The 19,474-nt window shown below is 35.3% G+C and overlaps 1 protein-coding gene and 1 long non-coding RNA gene across 2 annotated transcripts in view; one reads left to right on the forward strand and one right to left on the reverse strand.

Moving 5' to 3' along the window:
- Positions 1-19,474, reverse strand: part of Ptprd (protein tyrosine phosphatase, receptor type, D) — a 2,326,896-nt gene that overhangs the window by 1,432,211 nt on the left and 875,211 nt on the right. Inside the window, 1 exon segment of the mRNA NM_001427220.1 lies at positions 11,381-11,419. The gene's annotated coding sequence lies outside the window, so the exon portion shown is untranslated.
- LOC148005868 (uncharacterized) overlaps positions 1-19,474 on the forward strand; it is a 33,491-nt gene that overhangs the window by 10,431 nt on the left and 3,586 nt on the right. The window contains exon 2 of the long non-coding RNA XR_015620267.1: positions 16,676-17,010. This is a non-coding gene — a long non-coding RNA (uncharacterized LOC148005868). The remainder of the gene's footprint in view (positions 1-16,675; positions 17,011-19,474) is intronic.

Below are 19,474 nucleotides of genomic sequence, written 5' to 3' on the forward strand. Positions count from 1 at the left end.
GTACAGTCTTGTTAGAGAAGGAATGGCCTTGTTGGAGAAAGTGTGTTATTGTGGGCGTGGTTTTAAGACCACCCTCTTATCTCCCTGGAGGCCAGTCTTCTGTTTGTCTTCTGAACAAGAGGTTGTATTCTCAGCTCTTCCTGCTCCATGCCTGCCTGGGCATTGCCAGGGTCTCACTTTGATAAAAAGGGAATGAGCCTCAGAACCTGTAAGTTGCCTCCAATTTAATGTTATTCTTGTAAAAGTTGCCTTGGTCATGGTATCTGACTACAGCTGTAAAAACTTAACTAAGACAGAAGCTGGTACCAGGAGTAGGATTTTGCTGTGATAGACCATATTTATTTTTTAGAAGAATGAGAATTTTGGGACTTTAAATTTAGAAGGCAATGAAATACTTTAAGTGGGGTTTGAAAACTGAGGTTGAAGTTGATTTAAACTACGTAAGCTTGTTGGCCCATGAGGTTTCAATGGTCTTTTTTTGTGATATTTGGTAAAGAACATGGCAACCTTTTACCATTGTTCTAAGAATCTATCTGAGGCTAAGGGGAAGATTTAGATTAATTACTTTGACAAATGAAGTCTCAAAAGTGCCTGGTATAAATTATGTTATGTAGTTATGAAGTACACTCTTACAAAGAGTATTTTAATTAAAAGGAAAAATGTAAGAAAGAAAAAAATATAAAATGTATGGTTCAAGTAATAAAGGAGCATTAAGAAGTGAAATGAAGCTGTATCCTAGTTCAAGTAGAAAAGGAGATTAAGGGTGCAGTGACACTGGACAAGATCCCACTCAGGTAAGTTTAGGACCAGGCATGCTTGTATACAGCTTTAACCCCAGGAGAAAAAGCCAAGCAAATTTCTAAATTCAAGGCCATTCTGGGACAAAGCAAATTCTACAAGATAAAAAGCTTAAGTACAGGCATGGTAGAAGATACGTTTAATCCCAGAATTCAAGAGACACCACAATTCTCAACTTTATATGGAAAAGCAAAACAAACCCAGGATAGGGGAGACAATTCTCAACAGTAAAAGAATTTCCGGGGGAATCACCATTCCTGACTGCAAACTGTGCTACAAAAAATAGTGATAAAATCCAGATCATATTAGTATAGCAACAGACAGTTCAATCAATGAAATAGAATTGAAGACCCAGAAATAAACCCATACACCTATAGACACTTGACCTTTGAAAAAGAAGACAAAACCATACAGAGGAAAAAACAGAAAACATTTTCAACAAATAGTGCCGGTTTCACTTGATATATTCAAGAAGGTGAATGAAAATAGTTTCATATTTATCACCTTGCAAAAGGCTCAAGTCCAAGTGGATCAAGAACTTCAACATATCACCATATATACAGAATCTAATTAAAGAGAAAATGGGAAACATTCAAATGTATTGGGACAGGAAAAAAGTTCTTTAGCAGAACATCAATAGTTTATGCTCTAAGATGAACAGTTGACAAATGGGACCTCATAAAACTCAAAAGCTTCTGCAAGGTAATAGGTGCTGTCAATAGGACAAAACAGCAGCCTATAAATTGGGTAAAGATCTTCACTAACCCTACATCTGGTAGAGGGCTAATATCCAAAATATACAAAGAACTCAAAAAATTAGATTCCAGAAAAGAATATAGGCCAATAGAAACATGGGATATAGAGCTAAACAGAATTTACAACAGAAGAATTCCAAATGGCCAAGAAGCACTTAAAGAAATGCTCAACATCCTTAGTCAAGAGGGAAATACAAATAAAAACAACACTGAGATTCCACCTTATACCAATCAGAGTGACTAAGGTCAAAAACTCAAAGAACAGCACATGCTGGTGAGGATGTAGAAAAAAGGAACACTCCTCCATTGCTGGTAGGATTGCAAACTGGTACAACCACTCTGGACATCAATCTGATGATTCCTCAGAAAATTGAAAATAGTTCTACTTGAAGACCCAGCAATACCACTCCTGATAATATACCCCAAAGATACCCCATAAGACTAACTGATTCCTAGAATCACAAGAAAATCAAAGAAACTAAAGGGGAATATATTATAAATAAATCTGTGTAAATCCTTAACATCATTGTGTCCATAGCAGCCTTATTCATAATTTCCAGAAACTGAAAACAACCCAGATGTCCCTCACCTAAAGAAAGGGTGCAGAAAACATGGTTAATTTACACAATGGAATACTATACAGCTATTGAGAGCGAGGACATCATGAATTTTGCATGCAAACGGATGGGACTAGAAAATATCCTGAGTGAGGTAATGCATACTCAAAAGAACATGCATGGTTTGTATTTACTACCAAGTGGGTATTAGGCAAAAATTTTAGAATACCCATGATATAACTCAGCCCATATGAAGCTTAACAAGAAGGAAGAGCCAAGTGGGGCTACTTCAATACCACTTAGAGGGAGAAAGAAAATAATCATGGGAGGCAAATGGAGGGAGGGACCTGGGGGAAAGTGGGGGAAAGATCAGATATGGGAGGAGACAGGAGAGAAGCTCAAGGGGCTTAGAGAATGGATGGAAAAAACGCAACATTTGTGAGGTAGAAGGCAGGAGAACCTCTATAAAGGTCCAGAGATCTGGGATGTGAGGGGCTAGCAGGACACAGTAGGCATGACTGTAGCTGCAATGCCCAACACTGGGGAGATGGAAACTGAAGAGACCACCTCCCATAGATAAATATTTCCCCATTGAGGCCTGTGGCCATCTACCCATCTTCAAATTTTTTGACCCAGAATTTGTACCTGTGGAAGAGTTAGGGGAAGGACTGAAGGAGCAGAAGAGGATTACAGCTTTATAGGAAAAACAATATACTCAATTAACTGGGATTCCTCAGAGTTCCCAAAGACTAAGGCACTCCAGATTTTATTCCCCTCCCGGCCCAAGAAGGTTAAGAAATAGTTTCAACAATGATATCTAAAATTTTTCTTGGTTCATTTTAAACTTATAGAGTGTATTCTCTGGATCCAGTAAATGGTGATAAAGGTAAAATAATGATAGCGTAAATTAAATTACCTAAACATATGCTTTTAAATAAGGCACGTGCAGAGAAGGAACAGTGATCATAATATGGATAAATTATGAAAAACTAAATATTCATTCTCAATAGCAATCAATCAGAACAAGATCATGCATGATACAGTAGACTTGAATTGTATGTTAGCCCACTAGAGACCTGATTTCTCTTTTCAATAGACTCTTTTTAAATTTAATATCTCATATATGGCTGGTTGAGAAGCAGGTGGAAAGCATCATTAAATGCAGTGATGCTACCAGAAAAGTAGAGAGTGAAATTTCATCATTCTGTGTACCAGTCTGACGTCAGGATGGTAGGATGATGTCATGCTTCACAATATTTCCTTGTAGAATAATGAAATAAAGGTTACTAGGTAGCATGTGTTCTCGTTACATCCTCAGTTATTTGATGCCAGGTTACTGTTATGCACTGCGTTTGAAGTGAACATTAATAAAATTACTACTAAAATGATGTTACTGAATCACTTTAAGGCATTAGGATTCTAAATTACATCAGCAGCCAGACTGATCATGACAAAATCTGATATTCTATGTAAGCCTTTGAAGTGTGCATGTAAGGCAAGATTTAAACAAATAATTCAGAAGTATTTGTAATATTAATAGCAATGCATGCAAGAGTCTCCAGGAGGGCCTGCAAATTGCTTTAAGCCCTAAGTTCAAAATATTCCCTTTAAATGGTTTCTTTATTTCATTTCAAAAATTAAGAATATTTATAATTATTTACATACTTGTTGGGAGATAGAATAAAATACCTGTGGATTATTTTTAATTGCAAAAATAAGCTACAAATTTTAACAGTATGTGTTTTCAAAACATTTTACTACAAGTACCAATATTTAAATGATCATTGGTGCATTTTATTAAAAAACACATTTGAAATCGATAGATTAAAATTGATCCTCTCTCCTGTCATTGAAACTCTTTGCTAAGCCTGTAAGTGTAGGAGATATATTTTAGAAAAGAAGAAACATTCAAGAGAATTTTGAATAAGGTGAGTCAGAAGCTCAGCAATTCGTGCTGGGGACAATGTAATAACTACGTGCCTATCAAAGCATAAACTCTCATTTGATGTTTTAGAAACTAGGTATGAAAAAGCCCCCACTGTGGTACATGGATAGAGTGCACGGCTATTCCACAAATCACTGAAATATCGTACAAGGCCAAGGATCATTGTTGTAGAAGAATTATTGTTTTAGAGCTTTCTTAGAAATATTAATCATCTTCACTTAATCATCTTAACCATAGAGTCCTGATTCTCAGGTCCCCACAATGTCTAAATTACTATCCTTCAAGTACCATCCAAACTCTAGGTACCAGTCAAAATTCCCAAGCTATTAATGGTATCTTAGAAACAAGGAGTGAGGGTGAAGGGATCTTCTTACCTAGCTATAGTGAGCCATAAGTAGACTAATGTTAAATCTTCCATCAGCTATGGCCAACCTCCATCCATATGTGGCTGATGATAGCTATGAATGAAGCCCCAAAGAAAACCACAAATTTACTCAGGCCAGGAGACATTGTTCTCAAATGTGAGCTTCCTGGAACAGCATGTTAGTTGATCTGATACATTGTATATGTCCTTGAATAGCTCATCTCACTTACAGCTTGCCATTGTTTAGTAAGGCCTCCAAAAATATGCTATAATGTTCTCTGACCTCCATCTTTAATAATAATTGAAGTTATCTGTATGTCTTATTGTAAAACATACTTTGTGAGAGCTAAGGATCTAACTGAGTCCCTGGGTTGAATTCCCAACATTGCAAAACTTTAAATAAAATTCAAATTGGAGTAAGAAAAACAATCCGAAATAAAGATGACAGTCTTAGAACCTTCCCCAGATCAGGAGGAAGAGATTATTAGGTTTGGAGGAATATGATGTGCAAATTGTAGAGATTTTCCAGTATGAGAGGCACGTGAGAGCTGTTAGGCAATGGTCTAGTGTAGAAACGAGTTGAGAAAAGGGTGTAGCACTCAAGATCAGAAGAGAACAGAGAGCTTTGAGAGATACAAAGAAAAATTATGAGGAGACTTTGTTTCCGGTTCTGTGAACACTTGGAAAATATTGGCATGATGTAGTATAAAATGCAAGCAATTACACAAAACATTCCAAGTTCAATAAACAACAGATCTCCCCTTCAGTAGTATACCAACCATATGACAGGTAACATCAATAGACTTATTAGAATTTCTGTGTTCTAGTAAAAATATATAGTATTCTGGATTAGATATTAAAATAAAAATGTAGTTACTTTCAGAAAGAATACTTCTCTGATTTTACTGAAATATTGAGAACCACTCAAAAGCAGTTTGGATCAGTGCCAAGTGTGCACATCTACAGCCTCCTGAAAAGAGAAGGTGCTGACAAGAAGCAATGCTTGCCCTGTGCTGGGAAGGTCGATATGCATGTACTGTCTTACCTAAATGGAGTGTGCTACCTTGAGGAGCATTTTTAGATTCCACCCTGAAGGTGAAGTTAGGTTAAGAAAGAATGCAGACACTCCATGGAAGAGTTTTCTTGTGGGGAGGACATCTCAATCAGACTGAGCCCCTGATGCAGTGATTCTGATCATAAAAGAGGAATGAGCACTAGAGAGGTAGCTGTTAATGTCCTCTGACTGCTGCAGAGATGTTAATGATTGACATGAAATGCTTTATGAGGCATAATTTGTTGTGCCCCTTCCTTAGCAATAAATTTAAATCTTTCAATTCCAGGTAATTGTATATAATTATTTTTGATCTCCAGTCCTATGTATGAAGGAGAAAGGTTATGTTTAACTAATTAGCTGTTGTAGAAATGACACTCTTTGGACATGCTGGTGGCATCTAAATTAGTATGGCTCTTAAAAACAGCACAGAGATTTCTACTATAAAAAGCAAAGAGCTAAACACTTAAGAGGTGGCGTCTTTGCAGGTCACTTGAACAAACAAGGTAAGTGTTGAGAGCAGTAAGCTGAACAATGCACTGAAACCACACAGCCAGGAAACCTGGTTCTTCTTAACTCAGGAAATGACTGCTAGATCGCATTCAACATGAACTGTTACTTTATGACATTCAAAGGAATGAACTAAAAGTACTACTACCAAAATACTGTTTCTTGTTAACCATTTTGATTAGCCGGGCCCTGTCCATGTTACTCAGTTCACATGATCGCCTTGGTGAAGAACTGATGCTGAATTTTATCTTTAAATAGTATCATGAATTTTCTTTAGGAGTTTGGTTGAGGGAACTAAACTGACTGCTCTAAGCCCTTCTCCCAATACATGGTGCCCCCTAAAAGTTTGGTGAGACTCAATAGAAAATTATTTCAAAATAAAAACAGAATTGTAAAACTGTGTCTCGGGTAGCAGGTTTCTGCATCTGAGAGTCACTGCAATATCCTCTAGGTCATGTTGGTAAGTGTCAGGGAGGTATACAATGCTGATAAAGAAAAAAAAAAACAAAGCAAAACAAACATACAAACAAAAACCTAAAAACAAAAACCTAAAAACCTAAAAACAAAAACCTAAAAACCTAAAAACCTAAAAACAAAAACCTAAAAACCTAAAAACAAAAACCTAAAAACCTAAAAAAAAAAAGGCAAATTTTGGCTCTAGATTCTAAATTTGGCTATAGAAATGCGATTCTTCATAGCAGCTCTCTTGATATAATCCCATGGCTGTGACACCTTAAACATTTATCCCTAAAAGCTCCACTGTAGTAGGGATACTGAGCTATTGTGTTCTCTGTTTGAAAAAAATAAATGACTAGCTTCACATCCACTGTCTGCATTTGCACTTGGCCACATGTAGTCCTACTACTAGCCTGCAAGGTGGTGAGCAAATGCAATCTTCTACTCTCAGCAGAGCAAGGAGATGGACTGGTCTAATCCTCACTATTCTTCAAAGGAAATTTATTGGCTCAGCCCACACATTCCAAAAAGAAAGGAGATGTGCTGGTGTCTGCTCAGCCTCTCAGGGCATCATCATGATTTGCATAACCTGCTAACCCAGGCAGGGACTCCATAAAAAGTGCTTATAACTTCCCTAGATAACAATTGAAAATAATAAAAATTAAGGCTCCACACATGACTTAGTGTGAACTTGGTTCAATTTCCAGGAGCCACATGGCTCTTCATTGTTTACACCTTCTGTTCCCTGCAATCTGATCCCCTATTATGGTATACACAGACACCAGACACATACATCCTACAGACATACATGGGGAAAATACCCAGACTTTTAAAAGTAAATTAAATTATTAAATTTAAAATATTAATAATAAACAAAATACTGCGATAGTCCAGAAGACATGGAAGAGCATAAAATCTGGAACATATCTGGTTTACTTTTAAATATTTTTTCTTAATCCCTGTCTGAATACTTACACAGTTATTCATTAGAGTTTGGAAACATGAACAAATCCAAGAGTACATACAAATACGACTCTTCCCTTTGTTCTAAAATCATAGTTTATATTCACAGAATGGCAATCTGTGTCAGGATATCATATTAACAATGAAGATAATTTTAATACATCTGTGTTTGTTTAAAATATACAAAGTATCCTCAAATCTGTGTTTACCAATTCACACCTATAAGATAGGCCTTGTTATAGTTCATTTCTACTAATCTGTGCACACACCATAAAACATTTGAAAAGACAATGCAACTTAGCACCAAGCTTTTATTTTATTATATTCTAAAAGTCCTAGGACTTGAATCCAGGGCTCACATTTACAGAAATGCTTGGGAGATAAAGCTACAAGAGCTGAATAGTTAAGATTTCAAGAAAAGTATTCTCTAAAGCATCAAGACACTTTTGTTTTCCTTAGAAACAAAACCTTATTTTAAACTTTTTAGATGGGAGACAATACTCAATTCTTGGAAAATGCAATACTACAATTGAATAATTCATATGATTTGAAGGAAATTTCATGACTAATGCTAACCATATGCTTGTGGCTTGAAATTTGCCTGCAATACCACAATGACAAAGACAATGAAAAATCAAGACAGCTAAGCATACATAAAATTTACATGTAAAACTGAGAGCACAAATAAGAAAAAGAAGTTTCTATTAATTACCACATTTGATGGTGAATGGATTATGTTGCCATGGATTATAATTGACTTATTAGGAGATTGATATATATCATATACATTCATGTTTCAAAAATTGGGATAGTTATGGTAATGCTTTTTGGATTTAAAACAAGTTGCCCTAATTTCTAAGTATGGTAAAAGCCCAGTAGGTGAAATATTTTAACCACTTATGTTCTGGGTTTCTTACGGCTCAGATTCCAAAGCTGCTTCTGGCACATTCTTTGGATTGGGTTTACTGAGAACGTGGTGGAAAGATGTCTTCATATTCATGGCAATTGGAGCAAAGGATTGAATCTTTACATCATTATCCATCGACTCTGTGACTAAAGCAAGTAATGAACACCTTCCCTCTTTCCCTGTTGTTAAAAGAGTACAAGATATGCTGTCAAAATTAGAGTAGAGGGAAATGTCTCTCAAGCACGCCTTATTCCCAGTGATTTCTTAAAAAATTTGAATTCATCTGTACACCCCTGTGCATGTTATTATGTTGACCTCTTTAAAAGTTCAGGCTCCAGGTGCAGAAAATAAAATTGATGAATTGGAACAAATCACTACGGCTACCCACAAAGACAGAAAATCAGTGAATCATAAGCTTTAAGTACCTTACCTTACATAAATGAATATTGAAAGGAAATTTTATTGCTAATGGTTGGTCCCAGAGCACCTATTATTTTTTTTAGTTTGAGAACTATGGCAACTGATCAGAGTTTATTTTAATGTACCTAATTTGTGTTATTAGTTTGCATATTATCTTTTGTGTCTTAGAACTGCTGTGGATTGCATTTTATAGTTAATGCTGCCCATCTTGCCTAACTCCGTGTTGCTGCTTGCTTTGCCAGTTGTAACTGAACTGAATCAAGCTTTATGCAAATTAAATTTGAAACTTGATCTCTAAAATAAAGCAAAGCTGTAAATAATCTAATTAATTTGTAAAAATTATTTTTGAGAAGCTGCAAAGTACAGAGCAATGTTTTCAATGTGTCCTGTCTAGCAAATGAACCGTTAGGGTTAACTTACTTCTCACTTAGTGGATTTGCTGAATAAAAACCATTCATACAATACAAATACTCTAAAGCAGTGATAGTTTTGCTAGATAAAATACTTTACTTTGTGATCCTGAAAATAAAAATTATCAGAAAGAATATTGAACTGCAATATTCAAGTCATCCAGGAGAAATGGGACTTGAATTTTCTCTTAATAAGAAGTAGGTATGGGTATGTGTGTAGATATGGAGCTGGAACATAGAAGTAGAATACCACAGTTAGAGAAGAATGGAATCATGTGACTAGCATTCAAGGTTTAGTGAAGGAAGATTACTTCAAGATCAGAGAGGCAATACTTTATATTAAACAATACACTATTGGAGAAATCCTTCAGGACCCATGGTTAGAAGGCATGTGAATTAGAACTGTTGTAAATTCTTGGTGTCATTAAAGAAGGATTAATTAAGACAAATGAGGTGATAGAAGATGATCCAGAATAATCCTCCAGTTGATCTAGCATTCTAAGAGCTTCTACATTATTTAAATGAAGATGTGGAATTCAGAAGAAAGAGTGCTCAGAAACTATTTAGGAAAAATAAAACAAAAGGATGAAAAATCAGGCAAAGATTCTGTTATTTGTGATAAATAGAGGCCAAATTTTCAGCTGTATTTAAGGAGCTACCTCTCAATAAAGTTAAAAATAGTTTTGTAGAATATGCTAAAACTTCATCCTCCTTTTCTGAGGAGTGACTGGGACCAGACCATTGAAAATTGGTTAAAAAACAATTGGTCATTAACTTGATGTTCATCACAAATATTGCTAGTGAAACTCAAAATATCATTATTCATATTTGATTTCACAATTTTCTTACCTAAACCTGTTGAAAGGGCATACAAATTCTTCTGACCAGTGAAAGTTAGCACACTGACTGGCTAAACTATCGTGGATAGCAAAGAATGGCTTACATTTGCTCTGAACAAAGTGAAATGCAGAAAGGATATTAATGAATATTTGGTCATTTATCTCACGAGACTCAGAGACAGGAGATAGATTGGGCAGATATGGGTCAATGCAGGTTCTCTTAGGAAGGATACTAATCCCTGTGGTATAGTTGTACCCTGGTGCAGGAGAGGAGGAAACAAATATAGTTTGTTCCCCATGGGAAGGTCTGACCCAGAAGCTCTCAGAAATGCCATCTCACCCAAGCTGAAGTACTCTGTTCACTGTAATTCTCTTTCTTTAATATTGAGTAGTGTGGGCACAACAAGGATATCTTGATGTTTGTGTAGACTTTCAAGACTTGCAAAAGCATAGAAAAGGCGTGGCAAGGTGAGCACATGACAAATATTCTTCTAGAACACATGAAAGCAATTCTCAGTGAGTAATAAGAGACCATCGCAAAGAGACTGGCGTAAGGTTCCCACCAAGCTCTGCTTCTGGAAGAACAGGACTTGTTCGTGAAACCTAATAAAAGTGTACCTGTCTCTTGGTTCCATGTTACAAAGGGCTTCCCTGCAAATGTGAGGAGAATGAGGGATCCCAGGGAACAAAGGAATCTGAACCATAGAGATTTCAGATTAATAAATTATAAGAGTATAATATTTTATAATAGAAAAATATTGAATCAGTTCAAAGAGTGGCATTTTCTAAGTGTGTATTTGAATGTGAGTATTATTTCAAAAGGCTGGCTGGAGTAAGGACAACGTTGCTGTACATACCACCACCCAACTAGATAAAAAATATCTGTTGTAACAATTACATTTTTGATTAAATGGAATACTTTTGTTTGCACATTACTGATATAGGTAAAGACTAGAAAGTTTTTAAGAGTTTCAGTGTAGTAAAGTTCATTGCATTCAGTGTTTTTATAGCTCAACCATAATATGCAAAATATTTTTAAAGTTTGGTTATTGTCTCAACTTCTCTGGGGCTGTATCTTTTTACGTTAATATGATCTATCTAAGGATTACAAATTGATCACACATAATAACTGGTCACTAGCAGAGACCTCTTGAATCTAAGACTCAATGGTAGGTTCTGTTGTTGCCCTTTTTAGGTATGCTCTCCAAAAGCACTAGGTTAAATATCAAATATCAAGATTAAGAACATCATTGCACCCTGAATATGAAATTGATTTTTCACCCTATTAAATTCACCCTCAGTTAAAAAAAAAATTAGAAAACACTTTTTCTGAAATGATTGAAGCTTAAGTGAAAAGAAAAAGAGAAATGATTATCAGCAGTGGTAATGAAACAGAAAAACTTACCAGACAGTTGAAGTCACCAGACGATCCAGAAGTCCAAGCCTAATGTAAGACAAAACAAAGGAGCCAAAAAAAGGGTTTTAACAGTCCGTTTTTAAAGAAAACACAACGTTTTAATTCTCTATCATTTTTGCAAACACACTATAAACTAAGAGTAATTATGGCAATAATTTCCTAGACAAAACTAAGTTTTCTATTAAAGCATATTTAATTAACTTCATATTGTCCCATTCTAGTCAGCAGTGTGTGTATGTAGATAGATAGATAGATAGATAGATAGATAGATAGATAGATAGATAGATAGATAGATAGATAGATAGAAAGGCTATGTAAGGAAGAGATGGTTCAATTGTTCAATTGACCATAAACATTCGCTAAATGACTGAATTCTCAAAAATTGTGAGATTGTTACTAAATTCATTTTAAGTTTGTCAGTATTTAATACACATTTGTCAGTATTTAATACACACATGTACATTTTTGACTGTGAAGCACATCCAGGCTCCACTTTCCAAAGTCTCTTCCTGGCAACAGGATGATAATCAGTTACAGCACCGATTCATTTGCACAAAGTAAATACATGGAAGGCATTATAACAAAATAAAATAAAATACAAGGTTTTAAATTTCCAAATGGTATTTAAATCAGCCTCTATTTTTCAAAGATGTTTGAAGTTCAAATCAAAGGCAGTATCCAGGCAGCACAAATTCCCCAGAGAAGGCCAAGCACCTGGTGTGGGTGCAAAGGTTTTATCAATGTTGTCTTGTGTGAAGGAAAAGGCAAACAGAGAGCTCTTTTGTAAATATGGCTCCCTGCCTCTGTGTTTGAGAAGAAATATTGAACTTCCAACCATTATTATTACAAAACACGGGAGCTCATTTTTAAAACATTTGATGGAAGCCTTTCCATTTTGCCTTGGAAATCAGTTTGAGCTTGAATATTAAGAAAATATATCTGCAAAAGAGAATGGAGGACAATATATGTAACCAGGTGTCAATACTGTATTGTCTGGTTGTATATGTGTGCAGATAAACATGTGTCTACATCTTGTCTCCAGAAAGGTGACTTGAGATTATTTCCTTTTTATCAGCATAACTACAATAATGAAAGCTAACTAAAGGACAGAGAGAGGCTCTTGATTCATCTTTCCAAGCCTACTGTCTTGTTCATATGTAGGCTCCTTCATTATGCCTGTGCTCCACAAAGACTCCAGTCTAGTTACAATGGTATAAAATAGACAGTACATGTCCTTGTGCTTAACATTAAAGGTGTGAAGGATGTCAGTGGGTTTCTCTTTGTTCTCATATTTTAATTTCTTAATTTCTTGTGAATTCTGATTTGCCAGGGGAGCATCCATGATCACCTCTGAAAAGACCTAGAAAGGACCAACACTGAAGCCTGTGACTGGCTCTGGGCCAGAGTACCCAGTTACAACAGATGTGACAGGTTTAGAGAATTACATTAGATGCACATGTCCACCATAGTTTTATGACAATTAGAGTATTCTTTTGCAGGAAATGGCAAAGTTTACAATATGATGTATAATGTCACTGAGTGTAGCTATACATACACTCAGTATACCACAGATGATAAATTGGTTTATTTTTATAGATTTCAGGATAAACTTTAGCTCAGTTGCCCTGGTTTTGATCTCTGCATGATTGAAATTAAAGTGTTTATTCAATATTAACTCTCTTTGCCTTAACCTACTTGTGAGACCCATGAGTCCCATTGCTCTTCAGTTTCATCAACCTGTGATAGTTCTATGGGTGATGATCAACAACTTATAGGTTGAAAATTATTAGTAAAAATATGGATCATTTCAGTTTTTATTATAAACTATTCTGGAGCAGCATGCTATTATTATGCATTTCTGTTAGACATACCTAGGAGGAGAAGCATGAGACAAGACAACATGCTTCCACTGACACGAACAAATGAGGTCACTGTGGTGGAGAGTTGCCCTTGAAAACCTTCTTGTGTTTGATTTTAGCCGTCAGTAGAATGAGTATTTTTAGTTTACATTTCCTTAATATTACAGCAGTTTCACATATTTTTAATCACAAGTACTTATTTAATTGAAAAATATTGTTTTAGCTTTTTTTCCTAGTTTCTGTTTTTCTCACTTATTTATATAACTATATTCTAAAATTGATGCCTGCTTTGGTTTTGTATTTTGACTTTTGTGTCAACACATCATAGCTTGTTCCCTTAACCATCATCATACTTAAAATATTGAGCCATTTTACTAATCCCATAAATTCTTCCCTATTTTCTTCTAAAGAAGAAATACAGGATATCTTGAAATTTTTCCAATTCATACATAATTTAAACTACCACAAATTGCTGTTTTGAAACCTTTGAGTTGAGGTTAAGATTGATTATTTTTAATTTGGCTTGACAAAATTCAGCCAAAATGTAACACTGATAGTTCTTCCTAAACAAGGTGTCCATGAATGCTGGGCTCTGTTCCTAGAACTCTATGCATCTCACTGAGTCACAATCATGTTTTATACCACCTCACAGAATGTGACTGTAATATTTTCCCATTTAATAAAAACAAACATTTTTAAAATTTTCATCAAGAACATGTTTTTATTGTGGTATAATTTATATACTATGAACTTCAGTATACAAACACCTTAATTGTAGTATGGTCACAATATTGTAAATATTTGGATCACTGTACACTCCACAATATTTCTCAAACCTAAAAAGAAAATGTACTGATTAGAATTGGATTCCCTCCTATCCTTCCCTCTACTGCAGCATCTAAGATTACCTAGCCTTTCTATCTGGTTCTCCTCCTGTCACAAGACTTGCAAAACCTTTCAACCATAGAATGCCCTGAAATTATGTTTCTTTTATGGTTAAGTAATATTCCACTGAATATTACTGCACATTCTTTTATTTATTCAATAGAAGATGGCATTTGGTTGTTTTTACTTTGGAAGTGTTATGAATACAGCAGCTATGAATAAGTTTTCTACATGTTCAATTTTTCAGTCCCCATGAGTATAAGCTTATGAGTAGAATTTAATAATTGGCATGTTTAAACTTTTCATCACCAATTCGTAAGTGCTGAACATACAGTTTGGCTAGCATTTGTATCTTTTTAAAAATGTGTACATTCTATTTACAAAGACTATACGTAAAATATATATAGAATATATATATACATATTATTGAACTATTTTACTAATCACATAAATCCTTCCATATATATGTATGTTAGTGTATACCCAGTCCATTATTGTTTCCATTTTACATTTTTCTTAAGAAAAGTTATTTGAATGATTTTTTATAGTCATTCACATTTGAGTCCAAAAATGCTTGTTCAAACACACTTTGGTTCAGTTTTTTTTGATCATTATTGTTTTGCATTCTTTAGATACATGGAGTAGTAAGCTCTTGCCAGACATATGAGTGCAAGTATTTTCTCCTTTTCCATGACTTACCTTTTACTCTTGGTCACTCAGTGTAACTTAGTAATGTAATAAAATGTCCTATATAGAGGCTTTATAATTTTAAATGTATTCGTCCCTGTGTGAGATAATTTATATCATCAGGCATGATATTTTTATTTTCTGTCATTGATATGTAAAATGCAATTAGTTTCTATTGTTCACATACTGAATGACCATGATAAAGTCATACATTAATGTTCTATTTTTTAAGAGTTATCTATATTTAACTGTATGCATGTTTTCGGAGGCTGTCAAATCCCTTGGACCAAGAGTTATACATAGTGATGAGGTTCCTCATGTGTATAATAGGAGCTAAACTCAGGTCTTCTACAAAAGCAGCAAGAGCTCTTATCCATTGAGCCATCTCTACAGCTCCATATGCTAAAATGTAAAATATGTTCCAATCATTTTTAATTTATCATCTATAATATCCTTTATATGTGAATAATGAAAGTTTTACCTATGGCATTCAAATAACAGAACTTTAAATTATGCCATTATGTATGTATGCATTTATGTATGTATGTACATATGTATATGTACAAGTATGTTTGCATGTATGCAATAAAGGTTATGTATTTAAGTAGTGCATGTGTATTTTCTGTTATTTCACTCTCAGGACTGTCAGCACTATAGACATGGGATACAATGAAAGCATACCAGCAACTTGATTTGATCTCATAGCAAATCATTACATGAAGTCTGGCATTTTCTCAAGTTGTAACTAGCTGTATTTCAACATTTTTCTATTACTATTTACTGAGGTTAATGTTTAAAGGTTTCACATCTGTGAAAGCATCAGTTAAATTGCTATATGGCTTTTTAAAGATGCACAATTTTTTAGTGTTAGTATTGTGTTTTCATTAAATCTATTTGATTCAAAATATCAGTAGTTTCATGGGAAAGATCTAACAACTTCTGAACATCTTTCCTTCTTGGTATATACAGATTTTTGGTTCAGTTCTGAAATTACTAATTCATACTAATTCCTTAAGTTTCTGTTGATTTAATCAAGTTTTATCACCTTTACTGTTTATTCAAATAATTATTTTTGTCAGTGCTTGGGATTAGACACAGGTCTTACAGAGGAAGCAAAACAATCTGCTACGGACCTGCATGCACTCACAGAATGTCAGAGCAAGTTCCACAAGTTCCCTTGAACATATAGCTGATAGAATACAGAAAGAAACATATTTCAGTCTGTTCCTGCCAGCCTGGGCCTATTGATCTTTTTTTTTTCTGTGTTTGGGTTAAATGAATGCTGCTCTCTACGGCCTCTGGAAATGCATGCTAACATTGAGCCTCTCACTCACTCATCTCCCACCGTGTCCGAAGCTCAGCTTTTCCTCTCACATTGTTTTTATGTGCAAGATCATTGCATTTAACTGTGTGTCTCTAATAATTTCAGGTTGGTGTTTTAACATGTTTCCATATCTGGAGAGCTTTTCACTGTATGTGAATTTTTATGTAAGCACTCTCTTGCCAATTTTCTGAATTATATTGAAGTCAATATAACCCAGGATTTGGTCATTTTTGCAAAATTTTCAAGCATATTTGACAAATACAAATATCTAAAAAACTACACATTTTTCTAGAGACATAAACTTTATTAAATGAATTACGAAGGTTTTACACATTGAATCTTGCAATATTCTATTATTACTTGTGATGTTCTCTTTATTTTTCTTCTTTAGTAATCACTCTTTATAATTTGTGTATGGTGGTGATAAATACACAGAAATTTGGAACTTTTATGGCCCCTTGTTCAATAGAAACTATTATCTTGAAGCGATTACATTTTTCCGCTAGCAATTTACACCTTTGTTTCTAGGTTGCTTTTGTCTGAAGTTAATGGGACTGTACCATTGTTTCATTGATTGTTGGCAACACAAGAGCAAATAATTTTAAGGAACAAAGAAACGCATGGGCTGTAAACTTACAAGTACAAATTCCCAGCTTTCTCCGGGAAAATCAGGAGCTTCTTCCTAGGAAAAATGTCCACCCCAACAGGGATTTTCATGGATACCACAACAGGAGAACATGCCATACACCAGACCTCAGATTTATGATGGGAATAAATGTGAAAATTTGACAAACATATAGAGATGAATTTGACAATAATTTCAAGGATTCAAAAATGGGTAAAAATGGTGTGAAGAACTGGAGGTAAGTTACACTCTCCTGTAAAATCCCTTTGCTTCTTTTTACTATTGATTTTTAAAAAATATCCCTCAAATGTGGTTATCTTTGTATTTGGGATATGATAGTTTTACCCCGCTTCATTCTTTGTCTATAACTAAAACGATGAGGAGTACAAATCATTACAGAAACCAGAGTTTCTGTAGGATCTTGAGTTTTAAGCTTATTGTATGGGTGATAGTAAAATCCATTGAACCAGAGTAACTACAGTTTTTTCAAACTGCTCTACCACATTCTAAGAATGTCTGACTAAAATGAAAAACATCACCACCCTTATTGAAGATTGATTTTTGTTTATGTCTTCACACTGCTCATTATATAAAGCTCAGGCCCAATGTACTTCAGTATGGTCCCTACAGATGCAAAGAGAAAGACAACGGTTCACTGTGGCCAATGGTAAGAGACAGGGCAGAGTCCTGAAAGTAGAGGCTTGGTGTCTGCTGGAAATAAATAACAACCTAGGGAAATGAAAGCCTCTCATGTCTTCATTCATATGAATCGAAGAAAAGGGGAGAAACAAGGCTTGAGTGCAGAGACAGAATGAAGAATGGGTACCTCTAATGAAGGTAGAAGTTGTATGAAATAAGAAGACCAACCTTTATCTATTACAGTTTTAACATTATGCAGGCTTACAAGACCATGGAATCTGCTTCTACTTTCTCTCTCATGTTAATATATAACAAAAACCTTTGTCTTTAACGTGTTGTTCTTTGTGTTTACACTTGGATGCCTGTTTTTCTCCTTACAGTAACATGCCTATACACTCAGTCTTTAATCTTCGTGACTCAGGCTCATGCCAGCGAAGTCTTCTCATGAATCGAGGATTCTGATGCATCCTCATATTCCATTTCATACAGTTCTAATTGCATCCGCAGCATCAGGGTGGACCTAAGCTCCCAAGTAGAAAATAAGGGAAGAGCACATGTCCAAACACGTCTCCCAAGGCCAACATGTGTTAAAAACTAACTCTTCATTCTGACATCGTAAGATTTATAGGACTAGAAGGATACCAGGAAAAGCTGCATTTGCTATTTCATCACAGGGAAGTGAAGGGCAGGACCCTGTGAACTGATGGTCAGCCAGCACCAGTCATCCAGGGTGGCATAGAGACTCTGAGGTCATCCAGGAGGTCTAATAGTCATCTTGTGTACCAGGGTCATCCTGTAAAACATTTGCTTTCTCTCCTCCCCTATACACACACACACGCACACACACACACACACACACACACGCACACGCACATGCACACGCACACGCACACACGCACAAATACACACATCTCCATTTGACTGTCATGAGATACAATCAGGTTTTCAATGTTTATTAATTATGAAGATAAACTGATTTTTGTTGGCTTAATCTCTGACAGAGCACCGAGCCTGTACAGCATTTTGTTGTGACAAAGATCTCTGATCTATAAACTGTGTAATGACCACATCTCCATCTCCCTGGTTTGTTTCATTGCTATAAAAATAACTAGTTCTCTCTTCTACTCGCTTCTTTCTATTACATGCTTAGTTCTGTTTGAGGGAAACACTTAAAAACCCTGTAACTGTGATTTTGTGCCCATGTTTCTCTAGGCAATTCTGTCTGCTGCATGTCTAACACTGTACCCTGAGGCTGCTAACGACTTTGGTGGATTTCAGAGTGTATTTTCACTGTGCTGAGTCCCCTTAGCACCTGTTAAGAAACAGTGCCTGCTTCTAGGGTTATATGGAAAAGAATGAGGACGAGAACATACAGGAATTTAGTTTCTATGTATTTAGTTGAGATGTTCACTGGGTGAAGGGCTAAGCAATATTTTACCTTTCTGTAGGGAAAGATCTTAAAAATTCAATGTTTTTTTTAAATCTCTATAGAAAGTAGGAATGAAGGTGTCTGGAAGAACTAGATACATGGAGAAAAAAAATCATTGAAGCTCTTGATGCTCACAACTAGTCCTGGACATGGTCTTGAACAAAGTGATTCATAGATGCCTAAAGGAGGTACAATCACGTCTAAGTGAGGTGACATTCATGGTAACAGTTATAGTAGGTGAGGAAACATTGAAATTGCTGCAAAAGATGATGTTCTCTTGAGTGACTCCTAAGGAGAAAATGTTTTATTTAAATCCTGCTTTCGAGACAGCTAAACATTGGATTCATGTGAGCTTTTGTTTGTTTGGTTTGTTTTTGCTTTGGTTTGGTTTGTAGATTTTGAAAATAAAACAACATAAAAAGTCTTCAGACCAATAACGAAGTAAAAGAAAAAAATGCCATTTGTTTGCCATGTTCTCTGCCCTGCCATGGGTCCACTTGGGAATTAAGGGGTTTGGAGTAGTAAGATGTTGAGTAGCAGGCAATACAATTCTACTTCTAAGGCATCAAAGTATTATTACTGATTGTCTTATTATCAAGTGAAAATGTCACTTAGTAAACCAGGTGTAATGATA

Source organism: Rattus norvegicus, chromosome 5 (genome assembly GCF_021556685.1).
Source record: "Rattus norvegicus strain SHRSP/BbbUtx chromosome 5, alternate assembly SHRSP_T2T, whole genome shotgun sequence".
In the NCBI taxonomy this organism is placed as follows: Eukaryota; Metazoa; Chordata; class Mammalia; order Rodentia; family Muridae; genus Rattus; species Rattus norvegicus.